Raw genomic sequence first — 9,270 nt, forward strand, 5'->3', positions numbered from 1 at the left:
TATATCCCTATAAAGAGGGACAGGTACCACCAGTGCAAAACATGGTGACATTTCCCTATAAAGAGGGACGGGTACAACCAGTGCAAGACATGGTGATATAGCCCTATAAAGAGGGACAGGTACAACCAGTGCAAGACATGGTGACATAGCCTTATAAAGAGGGACAGGTACAACCAGTGCATGACATGGTGATCTATCCCTATAAAGAGAGACAGGTACCACCAGTGCAAGACATGGTGACATAGCCCTATAAAGAGGGACAGGTACCAGTGCATGACATGCTGCCATATCCCTATAAAGAAGGACAGGTACCACCAGTGCAAGACATGGTGACATTTCCCTATAAAGAGGGACAGGTACAACCAGTGCAAGACATGGTGATATAGCCCTATAAAGAGGGACAGGTACAACCAGTGCATGACATGGTGATATGTCCCTATAAAGAGAGACAGGTACCAGTGCATGACATGATGACATATCATTATAAAGAGGGACAGGTACAACCAGTGCAAAACATGGTGACATTTCCCTATAAAGAGGGAAAGGTACAACCAGTGCAAGACATGGTGATATAGCCCTATAAAGAAGGACAGGTACAACCAGTGCAAGACATGGGGACATAGCCCTATGAAGAGGGAATATCCCTATAAAGAGGGGCAGGGATAGGACAAGTATTACCAGTGCAAAACATGGGGACATATCCCTATAAAGAGGGGCAGGGATAGGACAAGTACCCTCAGTGCAGGACGTAGTGACATATCCCTATAAAGAGGGATGGGTACCACCAGTGTAAAAATCTCCTCCCTAGCCCCCTAAATAAATTGATCTGTGTACTCTTTACTTACTTTGAATGAAAACTCGAATGATGTGTCCAGGAAAGCCAGTAAAAATTTGGTGCCAGGGTGCCCATGCTGCTATACAGGTAAATGCCACTCAAGACTATGCGTAGTGCCCAGATGTGGGCAGTCTGGAAGTTAATTTTTACCAGCTGGGCTAAATTCAGCCACGTCTTTTCCATTCCATAGGAAGCTGTATTTTGATACTCATCTGGCAAGTTCCTCCACCACGAAAGGTTCTTTCCTTGAATGTTTATCATAACTTTCCCTGTAACAGAGGGCATATACACAGACCACCAATGTAAAAGGACATTTACAATGACTGTCAACGTAAAGGGAGCATACACTTTTTTTTTTTTGGAGGTCAGCATAAGGGCATGGTCATATACCATTTTTTTTGCATTGGGATGTGTATGACAACCTATTCAAATGAGTTGCCTGTCATATTACAATTCACACCAAAGTGAACATTATTTTCTAAGACAATTTCACAGCCACAGAAGGTACAGGACCTAAATACTTTTATATTGGTGGTTGGTGCAGATTCCCCTATTAAATTGGTGTTTATGGTAAATTATCCCATTACATTAATGGTCAGTGTAAATTGCTTCCAAAATGTACTTTTTGAACTCAAATTTCTCCTAAAAATAGTTAGTCACTTCCTGATATGTGAGCGTTCCTGGGCACACCTGTGTCTACAATCTCAGGGAAAATGTCCTCAGAGCATTGTGGTTTGTGTAAATTCCTGATGTGCTGCAGTGAGGTATAGGAGTTTATGTATATTACAGTAAGACTGTTCATTTATTTTGAATGAGCTGCCATTGCACCTCCATGCATATTTCAACAAGCATGCACTATTCTTATTTTTTAAAGCAGAGCACCAAGGCCCATAGGTGGCTCACATTTAAATATTGAATTGGGCTTAATAATATGTACTTTGTGGTGCACTGGCTAAGTACTCCTAATCGCAAATGTACTACAGTATAACGTATTACCAAGACAATGGTCAGAATGGGCTCCAGGTATATTGGTTTCCTGAAGATTCACACAAGCCAAACCAAACCATAATCATACTGGCAGATCAGCAAATGATCACAAGTGATTCTCCTGCCATCAATTTGCAGGATATCAATTTTGTATATCAGATCCAGAAAAATATCTGAATGCATTCCATTCCCACTACAAGATCCTTGTCACAGAGTTCAATCCTGATGCAAATAAGTGCATTACTCTGCAAATATTTATTCAGTTTTTACCATCTCTGTGCAATACAGAAACAAGCAACCTCCTTGGTTTATATATTATTAAACATACTTAATGTACAATTATACATAACAAAGACAAAACAACTCACCAGAACCTATCCTCACAGTTCCAGGTCAGATACAATAACCCCTTTTCCTCTTTCCCAGGGTCTTTTTTATTACAGGTGCTTTTGTATCATGTGTCAGCAGGCTGATAAGAAGCAGAGGGGCTTCTGGACCAATCTGTAATTGCTGAATATTACTGCATGCAAATCCTTTCTCGAAGCAAAGCTAGTCATGGTTTCTGGGCTTTTCTATAGAAAATGTTTCCTATAACTATTGAGTCAGATGACTGAGCTCAGTCATGCTAAAACCATTTATCTGATGGCCAACAATAATACTTGCTCTCTCATTCCCTTTTGCCCTCAGTGAACCAAGCAAATGACTCAGAAACTTGAATGTTGTAAATGTGCCGCTTCTTATCCTACCTGTTGTCATGTTAACAAACCTGCAGATTATGCAACAAAACAATCCTTTAAAATACGTTGATAAGTTGATTCCATTTTGGTTACTCCATTGTATGAAAAAGGTTAAGAAGTTGCCATTGCTGTGCTGTGTTTGCTAGTTGGCTGTATCTGGCCTAAGTTGTTTAAGGTTACTTAAAATAGGCATGCAGATTAAAAAGTAAAAGTAACAAAAGGTTCTAAAAGATAGGACTATAAGGATCACCTCCATGTTTGTTTCAGTACAGGTTTTCGGGCAGAACTACACCATTGTGTGCCAGTGCATAGTGACCTATGTCCAGGCTAGTGGTGAGGTTGTAGTGTGGTTACTGCTTCCTAACACCCCAAAATAATGTTCCCAAGAATGGGAAGGGAATGGTGACCTACTGTACAATGGTCCAATGCTGGTACTTTAAGAACAAGCAGTGTTGGCATCCAAGCATTATTATTAGTAATATTATACAGTATTTATATAGCTCCAACATATTACGCCACCCTGTACATTAAATAGGGGTAGCAAATAATAGACAGATGCAAACAATGACACAGGAGGAGGAGGAGAGGTCCCTGTTCAGAAGAGCTTACAACCTAAAGCTAGGTACACACTTGCAATAATTATCGTTAGAAAACGAACAACTAACAAATATGCACGGATATTTTCAACCATCGTATTGTGCACAATTCTGTACATGTTGTAACAATACGATTATTCAAATATAATCCACCAATAATGTACACACACTAGATACGATCGTTTGAACGATGCAGGAAGCGACATATAAAGAGATAAATCCACGATCACTGAACGATCGTACAAACAATAGACAGTCAACGATCATCGCTCAATCAGATCCACCAGGACGGTCGTTCGTTTCCAGCCACAATCCTTGTTAGTCAGCGTTGTTGGTCAATTGTTGTGCACTTTTTTCTTAACGATTATTGGGCGATAGGTCGTTAGTCGTTCATTTCCAACGATAATTTTTGCAAGTGTGTACGCAGCTTAAGAGAAGGGGGAAGTAGCACACAAGAGGAGCATCTGACAAGGTGCTGCAACACTACTACTGGCACTCAGGAAAGCCCTACCCCAACCTATGCCTACCTATGCACTTTATTGTTCCTGCATGTCAGTCCTTTATTGTTCCTGCATGTCAGTGAAATCAGGAATTGGCCATACTTACAGTTCCAGACTTCTCCTCATTAGCATCTGGCCTCCTCTGTAACAGATGTGGCAATCCACAATAATGGCCATATGTGACAAATACAGGGTGGTGCAGTGACTCTGTCTCACTTTGCAGCATCAATGTCCCATATTTGAATTTCAACTAGGACACAGTCTGCATGGAGATTATATGTTCTCCCTAAATTTGCATGGATTTTCTTCTGCCACATCCCAAATACATACTGGTAGGTTGATAAACATTAAACTATAAATATGTTGGGGAAGTTTAGATTGTTTTCTGCTCTAAAGGGGCAGGAAGTGATAAGACTATAAACCCACATTATGTGCTGCATAATATGTTGGTTCTACATAAATACATGATATTATTATTAAATGGCTTAAAGAACCAGTAGAATAATGACTCAACATGAGGAATTTAGAAACTGCAGTAAGAAGATCCTATAAGTGAAAAGAGATTACCAAGTCAAAGTTACAAAAAACACCTGTTGGCATAGGCTTACAATAAGATGTTAATAAATGAATTTGCTCAGAATAGATTAGGAGATTCTTCTGCTGGAGTGCACATGAGGTCAGCTAATCACCAAATCACATCACAACTAACCCCATGAGATGTGTGAGTTACATAGAAAAGAGGTGCTTCACCACTGGGTATGATTTGGTTCTCAAACTGTTATCTCTACTTAAAGACAAACACATATTGAGGTTGAATAGGAAATGGAACCCCATAATTTGCTAAAGTAGGGTGAACTATTTAAGTAAATATGTTTTATATATGTGAGTATTAAAGCTGTAAACTGTATTATAGTTACTGAGATTGTTGAGAAAAAATCCCTTTAGTGGCAAATATGGTAAGTAGTTTCCGACACAAATTTCATTTATTTTGTCTTTCTACTGAGTGGTAAAAGACTGCTTCTTCTACTTTGGGTTTGATTTATTAAAATTCTCCAAGAGTGGAGAAGTCCTGGACCAGATCCTGGACAAACTTGGAATGGATCTGGTCTAGGATTCAAAACATTTGCTAGCAAATAGCAAATTACTTTGAAGACATTTATTCCAGGTTTTAACCAGCTTCACTGGTTAAAATGTATGCTCTCCAGCCTTGGTGAACTTTAATAAATCAGGCCTCTTATCTCAACAGGAACTGTTCAGCAGAAAAAACAGCAAGTAACCATACACCTACAAATCATTAGAAAAGGTCTTAATCTATGTACACACGTCCAATGGTTGTTGCCCGATAACCGCTTCGGGGCCGATATCGGGCGAGAATCGGGTGAGAATCTGGCGTGTGTACAGCGCCAGTCGTCCATCGTCCGAACGACCGTCCTGGCGGATTCATTGACGATGGACCATTAACAATCATAATGCAAGAGAAGGGGAAAAGCGTGCAGCAGGGTGCCGCTGCGTCGTTCTTCCCCCTCCCCTCTGCATAGAGCAATATGGTGCTGTATGTACAGCACTCGTTGATGCATTGTGCATTGCTGGTCGTTGAAAAGGATTATGAAAGATCCTTTCCAACGACTATTATTGCACTTGTGTATGCGACTTTATACAAGCCCTTTCATAATATTATATGCATATAAAGCAGATGATTATCAGTCAACTCAACCTCAAGCTAAGTACACACATAAGATGATTGTATTGCACTTGTATTGTATCTGTATTGCTTGTGTTGGGTAAAAAACTAACTTGTGTACAGCAGTCCCCCAAAGTCGTTTATTCATCTGCTCTCAAGGATCAATGAACTGATCAGAAAGGACCGTTGTGCCTTCCTATGGAGGAAAGCACAGTGCTGTGCTACTCATTCGTCCTCCCCCTCCTCTTATCCTAGAACAGAACAGCGTTGTGTGTACAACACTTGTTCTTTTATCTGTCACTGGAAACAATGATCATTACCAGTGACAGTAATCTGACGTCTATCCGATGTCTGTATGAGGCTTAACTGAAAATGGTAGAATTTATTTGCGGCTTATGAGTTTAAAAAAAAAAAAAGAAAACTTTTTTTTTAGGTCAGGATTACATGACAAAAATGTTGTCTCACCATATTTCACTATTGTTACTCTTTAGGATTAGCAACGATTTATGCTGAGGATTAAATGTGTAATTTAGTGGAAAGAAATACTCTAATAAAATACTATGTTAGTAACTGTGCAGATGCTTAGTATGTGTTTTGTATTGTTAATGTGTTTGTATGACACATACACCTATTTTTATTCACACCTACCAACAGGTATTTCCAGACATACTGTATGTTTAATTGGTAACACCCTGTGAGTTTCTGCTAACAAACAAGTCATCCATTTACAGTACATAAAACCCATTTATAAAAAAGTTGTTATAATAAAAGAAGAATATTTGCAATTGTATTGAATGTTTAGGCTTCATGCAATGTAAAAGCCATACATGAATAAAAGTCATGTACCGAAATTGATTGTTCCCATCTTGATCACATTTCCTGCTGGCAAGCCTGCCAGGCAGGGGTGACATTCTTATCACATCATCACATCATCAGTGACATCCTCCTCCTCTTTTTCATCCTCCTTTACATGCTTATGAGTGGTGTTTCCACCTATAGGATCCTGACAGCAATAAGATGGCAGGCAATAAATTTTGTTTTTGTCCTCGCCTTTCTGCCTGCGTGCTCAACATAAGTCAGTTCATGATCCACCTGTCCTTTCTGATGAGGGTTCCTATTCAAAATGCATCCCTGATGAGCTACTACTGCTTTGCAAAGAATATCTCCCCAATGCTGATAACTTACCCCTGATCCTACTCCTGCAAGTGTTCTTGGGGGTGCAGGCTAAGAATTATGATATGGAGAGCTTGTGTAAGGGACCACTCTATGAGATACATGATGTAGCAGCATGGAGCAGCAATAGAAAGCCCCAAAAAATCAGACACACCTAAAATTGTTAGCTTCTTCTTGTATTTCTAGTTCTTAAAGTTCTAAAACAATATCAATACCCGGGGGGGGGGGAATAGCAACTATAAGATGATGATGTCATGCAGATGTATTACATTAACTTTTCAAATGATACTTTTAGGTAAGGCGACATAAAGTGTGCTTTCTATTTTACCTTTTATAAGACACTGCAGGAAAATGATTTTTTTTGGTGCATACTTTATATTTAAAGTACAATGCAAGGATTTATTAAACAGATTTTAATTCTTAACAAAAACAGTAGCATATAAAAACAAAAGCGTTTTTCTTGTTCAGGAAAAAAAGAAAAAAAAGTAAACTTGTTCTTTATTTATAAGTAGATGACCTCATCTACTAGTGATAGGTGGAGGTGGAGTGGTTGGGGAGTCTTTCCATGGTGTTACCTGCAGGAAGTATGCACAACACACTGTACACTGGCATAGTCAACGTTCACAGTGACTGAGGCTGAAATTAGAAAATAGTTATGTAAAAAGAATACTATTGCTAATGTGCTTCCGGTGCCCCTGCTGTGCCTGCCTCTTTACCTTCCACTCACCTGGTTGCTGCAGCTCACAGTGCTCTTGTTTCTGGAAAAAAGCATGTATGGTTGTAAACTTGGGAATGACATTATGCACAAGATGCAGCCAAAAGCATGGGGCCACACGCCTGCACATAGGTGTGCTTCCAGGCATGGGCAGGGTCTAAGATTAGTCATGGCAGACACTGCTGGATATTCAGCACAGTCAGCTTACCAGAATCCTGTCCCTGATCACCTGTTTCATGACCTTGGCTGGTGCTCTTTCTGTGCCAACTGCCCTGGCTTAGGCCTGCCTTTGACTATGTTTTTCAATGTCTGCCTGCCCTCATTTCGGCCCTTCGTCTGCCACCTGCTCAAGACCTCAGCCTGCCACAAACTACTTCAACCATCCCGTGCTGAAACCACAATTCCTTCCCACCTTTGGTGCAAAGAGCCTGAGATCTTGTCACCCATCACTCCTTTCAGGGTGCTCCTATGAAACCAAGTGTCACTTGTGACTCCACACCTTGGTGATCTCACCTCACCTGCCAGTGACTGGACGTCTAAAACCTATACTGCAGATAACACCTTCTACTGAAAAGCTTGAAACCTGCTATGGTAAGACCCATCTTACGAAAGAAGGTATAAGAAAAACTAGAAAGAAATCAAGGTTAGAGCTACCCAAAACATCTCACCTATTGACCTAAGCAATAAAATGCTATATTTATTTTTAATGAATGTTATGACACTGGTTTTGAAAATGTCAAGAGTCAAAAAGGTTTATAAAACATCCTTCAGACTTTCTTCATAACCAATTCAATCAATGGCACAGTGAAGTAGGCACTTACAGTGCTCTAAAACAGGAGACAATGAGGTCTTGGCTTACAGTACTGCCATCATCAGCTAATTAGATCGACTGTGTAAAGTCCTTCTGCAAAAGAACTCTGCATTTCTGGTAAAATAAAATAACAAACAGGTATTTTATGTTGTTAGCCTAATAAATACAAATTAAAGCAGCCACCACATCTAAAGACTCTGTAAACTGCAAAATATTATATGTTTGTTCTGTGGTTTAGTTGTCCTTTAAGTCCAGTAATTCAATTTGCCGTGTTAAAGTGAACTTTTTTATTTCAAGTCAAATCAACACCTCTTCCAACAAAAGCTCTCTTACTGGTGACTTTTCACTTTTTACTTTAAAGTAGATTATTCTTTTCTGAGCTGCTGTTGACATAACCACTTAGCCCCATCCTGAACTTAGCTACCTAGAGCTGAATCATGTGACTATTGAAACATTTTAGGGGCCTCGGGGGACAAAGAGAAGATTCCATTATTACCTGAAATCAGACAAGGTCACAGTTTGTACTTGATAAAAGTCAATACCGTCATCAGTTTCTCCAATCTGGCAAGTTATTAGATGCTTTAAGTTAAAAAAAAGTCACTTTATGCATCTGAAATAAATTTATATGGAACAAAATAAAATGACTGCAGTTTCCAAAAAAGAAAAAATCTCTTCAATTATGCATAATGTAATGGAAGATACACTTGTTTACATGGTAATGATACTTTGATTGCAGTAATTTTAGCATTAGTGCTTAGCTCTCAAACAGTATCAGCGGACGCAGTTTGCTGTGGTTGTCAATCAATAGAGGAAATACTTTTCCTATTACAGGGTTGATAGTATTTATGAAGTCTCAGCACTGTAAAATCAGTAATGGAAGATGCAAAATGATTTCTTTATTGGATTATTGTTATTCAGAATTCTGTAGCAGACACTAAGTATTGTTTTTGTGCTGACAGAAGTTTGCCTAAGATAAGAATTACCATAGTGGTTGCAAAAAAGGGGTGGCAGCAACCTCAAGGCAGACACATCTCTGACCCAATGTTGCCTGGTGGTTTCTATTTTTCAGCTCCCTTACAGTAAAATGAGAGACCAATTCAATAAAGTGTAAAAGATGTAAATGTAGAAGTTACTATTGCTGACTTATCTATGAAGGTTCAAGTCCTGTTTGAGGTCGGTCACTCAATGATGCCAAACTTAAGGTAACAGAGAACATTCACCATGGGGACTTATTT

This window comes from Pyxicephalus adspersus, chromosome 8, assembly GCF_032062135.1.
Source record: "Pyxicephalus adspersus chromosome 8, UCB_Pads_2.0, whole genome shotgun sequence".
Lineage (NCBI taxonomy): Eukaryota > Metazoa > Chordata > Amphibia > Anura > Pyxicephalidae > Pyxicephalus > Pyxicephalus adspersus.